Here is a 6,545-nt window from a genome sequence, read left to right on the forward strand (position 1 = left end):
CAATGCACTCTGTCCTCTCACACCTGGACAACAACAACACCTACGCCAGAATGCTGTTTATAGACTTCAGTTCAGCATTCAATACAATCCACCCCTCACAACTCATCAGGAAACTGACAGACCTGGGCATCAGTTCCCTCATCTGCAAATGGTTACTGGACTTCCTGACCAACCGCCCCCAACATGTCCGGCTGGATAACCGCTGCTCATCTACCATCACGATGAACACCGGTGTACCACAAGGCTGTGTGATGAGCCCTTTCCTCTACTCCCTCTTCACCCACGACTGCAGACCTGCTGATGGTTCCAACACCATCATTAAGTTTGCAGATGACACCACGGTGATTGGCCTCATCAGTGACAACGATGAGGCCGCCTACAGGGAGGAGGTGGATCGTCTGGCTGAGTGGTGCGACAGAAACAACCTGCTGCTTAACACCGAGAAGACCAAGGAGCTCATCGTGGACTACAGGAGGAATGCTGACCCACATCCACCCATCCACATTAAGGGGACGGCTGTGGAGCGTGTGAGCAGCTTCAAGTTCCTGGGAGTCCACATCTCCGAGGATCTCACCTGGATGACCAACTGCTCCAAGCTGGTCAAGAAGGCTTGACCAGCTTGGAGGACTTGAGGACTTAACAACTGATGCATTCATCAATGCCTTGCGTTCGTTTATTGCATTGCGTGGAAGTGTCAGGCAAATTCGATGTGATCAAGGCAGCAATTTCATTGGTGCAAGGCACAAGTTCGCTGAAGCCATGAAGGAGATGGATGGAGAGAACCTCAAGAAAATTGGATGTGAGTTTGTTATGAACATACCATCTGCAAGTCATAAAGGTGGGGTTTGGGAACGCCAAATACGCACGGTGCGTAATGTTCTGGCATCCGTTCTCGACCAAGCAGTTAAAAGGCTCGACAGCAGTTCGTTAAGAACCTTCCTCTACGAAGTTATGGCAATTGTGAATAGCAGGCCATTAACATCAGAGCATTTGCACAATCCATCTGGTCCAGAACCCTTGACACCTAACCACATTCTGACAATGAAGTCAAGCATTATTCCCCCACCTCCTGGAAAGTTTATCAAGGAAGATGTGTACCTGCAAAAACGATGGCGCAGAGTACAGTTCTTAGCCAACAGCTTCTGGGAACGGTGGAAAAGGGAATATCTGTTGAATCTTCAGAGCAGACAAAAATGGAACAGAGCAAGACGAAATGCGAAAGTCAATGATATTGTGCTTCTCAAGGATGATTCTGCTCCACGTAGTCAATGGAAGATGGGAAGGATCATAGATGTCTATCTGGGACAGGATGGAAAGGTGAGAAGTGTGAGGTTGTTGATCAGTGACTCAACTCTAGATGCTAGAGGAAGGCGCACCACAAAACCAACCTATCTGGAGAGACCTATTCAAAAGACTGTAACTCTACTGGAGGCTAATTGAAGAGTCACTTTGCCAATCCACAAGTTCAATTAATGTTAAATGTGATTTCTTGTTATATCCATACATGTTACGTTTTATGGGAAAATCACAGGTGATTTGGTGGGAGTGTAACTAACAGTGAAGTGTTCCAATGTTTTTCTTGTGTTTATATTTGTAAGTTTCCTTTAATTGTGGAACTTTGTTTTGTAATTGGTGGTAGCGGAAGTAACGTGCAGCACGGACTGAGTTTGTGGTGACACTAGAGCAGAGAAGCATGGCGCTCTGTGAGTTCAGCTGCATCGTCCTACTGCTTTAAACTGGACTTAAGTTTTAAAGAACACATAAGTTAAGTTAAGTTAAATTAAACCCAATTGTGGACTCACCGTTGAGAGGAGTAGCGGCTCGCGCGAAGAACGGACTTTCTCCCGTTTGGCTACAGCAGGCAATGAGGTGTGTTCAGGGTGCCTCTGTTAATTTCAGTTTCAATGAAAGTGCCATAAAATGGCATTTATGTGTCTATACCTTTATTGTTTGGATTTACTGTGATAAGAGTTATTGTAAACATGTTGCTTATTGCAATTGTTTTCTTTGGGTAGTTCTCACGATGATGATGATGATGACGACGCTGAGTGATCTTGTCGCCGAACATTGAATAAATCATCTGTAAACAAGAACTTGTCCGCGTGGTGGCTAACGGGAGCTACAGGTGGTCTGGCGTCACGTCTGCTTTGGTTGTGGTTGTGGGGTTCCCTCGCTCAAAACGAGCATAAAAGTTGTTGAGCTCGTTGAGGAAGGAGACATCAGAGGATGCGGGGGAGGGTTTGGTGGTCCTGTAGTCTGTGATGGTCTGGAGTCCTTGCCACATGCGTCGGGGGTTGGAGTTGGAGAAGTGTTCTTCTACCTTCTTTTTGTAATGGTGTTTGGCTTTTTTGATGCCCTTCTTTAGATTAGCCCTGGCTGTGCTGTAGGCGTGTGCATCTCCTGACCTAAAGGCGGTGTTGCGGGCCTTCAGGAGGTTCATCCAAGGCTTCTGGTTGGGGTACATGGTGATTCGTTTCTGGGTGGTGACACTATTAAGCCCTTATTTATAAATGTTTACACAATAATAGACACCGTGTGCTCTGTGACATTGTAGTCTTCTACTTCTGCTTCCATCGGTTTGCATTTTAAACTCCCAGCCTTTGACGCCATCACCGAGGCATACGACAATCTAGTGGGGGAGGATGTGGTGAAAATCCGACAGCTGTGGATGGTCACAGAGTGTTACAAAGGAGGCGGCTGATGTTTCTCTGAAAGACTGATTCTTTCTAAATAATATAAGCCGTTTGTAACAACCTGAGAGGCTGGGAGTTTAAAATGCAAACCAATGGAAGCAGAAGTAGAAGACTACAATGTCACAGAGCACACGGTGTCTATTATTGTGTAAACATTTATAAATAAGGGCTTAATAAAGACGCTTCATTTCTCAAGAAATATGCAGGTGGAGTGATCTTTATCAAAAGTGGAAGTTAGTTCTGTGGCTAAACCATTGTACACAACAACTTTAAAAATCTACTGTGTGTGAGGCTGTTAGCTGTGCTGTTCAGAAATAAACTCATCTACAATGTGTTAGTAAAGAGTGACGTGTACTTCTGTCCCATTAAGCAACGGTTTAACAAATTTCACTGCAAACTATAAAAGGAATCTGGGTTTAAATAGAACATAGCAGTGTTGGATTAAGTGCAGGAAACACTAGTATAAGGTGTCTATGGAACAAAGCTCCTTCAACATTCACAGTGACCAAAGTGGATGACTACAGGCATTTCTCTCAGTCAGCTGATTGTGTTTAGGGAAAAAGCAGCTAAATACACTGAGATTGCGCTGCGATGTTTGTGAGCTGTGGGTTTTGTCAAACTTGGAGTGAACAAAGCAGAAAAACAGTAAAAGATTCAGACAAAGCAGCCAAACGTGAGTACAGGGACAGGGTGGAGCAACAGTTTGACAACGCTCGGAGGATGTGGCAGGGACTAAACACAATCGCAGACTTTAGAGGGAAACCCAGCACACCGCAGACCATGGCCTCTCTGTGTGAGGATCTAAACGTATTCTACGCTAGATTCGACACAGCGAACACCACGAGACCGGACAGTGTGCGCACTGTGTCTGAGGAGGATGTGCGGAAGTGCTTCAGGAAGGTGAACGCGCGCAAAGCTACTGGTCTGGACGGGATTCCCGGCCGCGTCCTCAAGTCATGCGCGGCTCAGCTGGCTGGAGTGTTCACACACATCTTCAACCTTTCCCTCTCTCTGTCTGTAGTCCCAGCCTGCTGGGCAGCATCACCTCATCCCCCATCACACTGAACACTGGTGCTCCACAGGGGTGTGTACTGAGCCCTCTCCTGTACTCACTCTACACCTACGACTGCACGGCCACTAACAACTCCAACATCATTGTGAAGTTTGCGGACGACACTACAGTGGTGGGTTGTCAAGAGATATATTCTAAGACAGTTCTTCAGCTGAGAATCAGAGAGGAGAAAAGCAGTTTTCTTGCATGCAAGGGCAGTCACAGAGCACTCGCACGAGAGCGAGGGCTCCAGGACTCGCGCTCTGCCACTGACCTGGTCTTTACTTATATACAACAGTAGGTGCAGTCGTTTATTACATTGGAGTGTGTGTGTGTGTGTGTGTGTGTGTGTGTGTGTGTGTGTGTGTGTGTGTGTGTGTGTGTGTGTGTGTGTGTGTGTGTGTGTGTGTGTGCCAGGAGAGGCTTCTCTACCTGGCACGAAGTGAAACTGCTCGTTAAGCTCTTCTCTAGCAGGTACTCGTCCTTCCCGGGTCACCCCATATGGAAAAGATATATAAATCTTATAAAGTTTGTATCTGTCTTGTGTGAAACTTGTATGAAAAGCATATAAGTGTGAAAACAGATATAAGATCCCTTGAAAAATTATATAATGAAACTTGTATGTTTTGGATACTTACTAAAACAATGTATGAAAGTAATGCGAAAGTGGCCACTTTCATGAGTAAATCATGTAAGCCTTATATGATTTACTCATGAAAGTGGCCACTTTCATGAGTAATCACATATAAGTTTTTACTATTTCTTTTCCGTATGGGACAGTGAACTATAAACAACAGTCTGAGTCAATACAAGAGGTCATCATGCAGTATTCTATCATATGCAAACTTACATTATTAAAAGACTATACTGACTACTAGGTACAAGTTTCTATTGACATGGGTCTTATCACCAATGGTGATGAGACGGCTTACAGGGAGGAGGTCAGCGCCCTGACCCACTGGTGTCGAGACAACCATCCCACACTCAACGTCGCAAAGACAAAGGAGTTGATAGTGGACTTCCGGAGGTGCAGAGAAGTACACACCCCCATCAGAGAGTGAGCAGCTTCCGGTTCCTTACCTAAATGTCAGTCTTAGTTTTATTGGATCTCAGTGCAGCATTTGATACAGTTGACCACAACATATTACATATTACATATTTCCTGTTTTATTCTGACAGTTCCAAGTGCCGTGTTTAGTGTTTTCTGTTTTACTTTCTCCCAGTCTCAGTATGTTAGATCGGTCCCAGCTGTGTTTCCACTTCCCTCGTTACACCTCTTTGTATTTAAGCCCTTTTCCTCTGCCCGTTGTTGCATCGTCTCATGTTGCTGTATGAGTCTCTGTGTTCCTAGTTTTCCAGTGTTTTTGTTACAGTAAACTAAAGATGCCTTCCTCAGTTAATTCTTTTTAGTTTGAGTTGGGCTAGCTCCCTCATCCTGCCTGCCACAGCATGTATCATGACACCTATATCGTAGTCTTACTACATGGGCAGGTTCATCCATCCTTTCTCTAATGCCTAATCTCTTTTTCACCAACAGAAGGATGTCTTTTCTTGCCATATTATTCTCAACTCCAACAGACTCACAGCTTCCTCCATCTTTGACTCAATATCAGGTGCATTTTTCCCAAGGATCTGGATGATCTGCATTCTGACATTTTCATCAGAGACCAGAGACACCAACTCATATCTCATCATATGATGAGCAGATCATATAAATCTAATCACATAAAACTATAACACTTATGAAGACTAAAGGCAGGTAGGTGTTCTTTAGCTTTAAACACGAGATCATTATAGTAGTAGTCAGTATTACAGCACATGTATGCACACATTACTAAAATGTCACAACTCTGTTGGTTATTGAGTATTTATTTCAGGACAGTGGTGCACAGTTACCACCTTCTAAGATCGTTCCAGTTCAGGATTCCAGTAATGGATTTTTCAAGTTCATGTGGAACTCCTGAACAGCATGTGAGGGTTTTTATGTGCTCATTCTGTTGGAGTCAAATTGTTGAATGTTGTCATTGTGTTTCTTAAATTTGTAAAGTCTTAGTTCAAACTATACGAACAAAGATGTTCCACCTCTCCAGCTACTCTGTGCTGGAGGAGGTTTTATTGTAGATACATCCTATCTGAAAGATCTGTTTCTCGTGTTGTAAGCTTCCTGCTTTTATGATCCTTTTGGTGAGCAGGAGGACACACACACACACACACACACAGTGCCTTGTCTTAGAACCATTGGGGGGGTTTGCGGTGGGAGGTGCTTGTAAACTATTGTGTATTGTAACTGTCATGTCAATAAACAGCTGCGAGGAAGCTGCTCTTTGAAAGATTTGGGCTAGAGACAGGTGATGAGCATTGCTCCACTGCCTGGTTCTGACCAAGGCTTCCCTCGTTAGCGAGTTAAAGAGCGGTTGAAGATGTTCTGTCTTGGTTTCGTTCTTCATGAGGAATAAGTCTCTAAACTAGCGGGGCCTGTTCAATAAATCCAATCCATCCTCTTCCACTTATCTTTATCAGGGTCAGTGAGGGATTGTGATTTGCTGCTATATAAATATAGCAATATATAGGACAAAATCAACACAAGATAGAGGAAACAGAGCTGAACATGGAACACACAGGGCAGCACACTGTGAGACTAAAACAAGAAACACATTAAACACACACTAAGACTGTGGCTGACTACAGGGAACAGAGGGAGGAGAGGGAGGGCGACAGACTTCACAGGCGAGCACTGAGAGAAGGACACAGAGACAAGAGCTAATAACAAACAGCCTCAACTAGAAATACAGATCAACTCA

General features: G+C 44.4%; 1 long non-coding RNA gene across 1 annotated transcript; it reads left to right on the top strand.

The window, feature by feature from the left end:
- The first annotated feature begins 1,553 nt into the window (after positions 1-1,553).
- LOC113028613 (uncharacterized) lies at positions 1,554-2,090 on the top strand. The gene is made up of 2 exons (XR_003273252.1): positions 1,554-1,869; positions 2,016-2,090. It is a non-coding gene; the product is annotated as an uncharacterized LOC113028613 (long non-coding RNA).
- The last annotated feature ends 4,455 nt before the right edge of the window (positions 2,091-6,545 follow it).

Source organism: Astatotilapia calliptera, chromosome 2 (genome assembly GCF_900246225.1).
Source record: "Astatotilapia calliptera chromosome 2, fAstCal1.2, whole genome shotgun sequence".
Taxonomy (NCBI): domain Eukaryota; kingdom Metazoa; phylum Chordata; class Actinopteri; order Cichliformes; family Cichlidae; genus Astatotilapia; species Astatotilapia calliptera.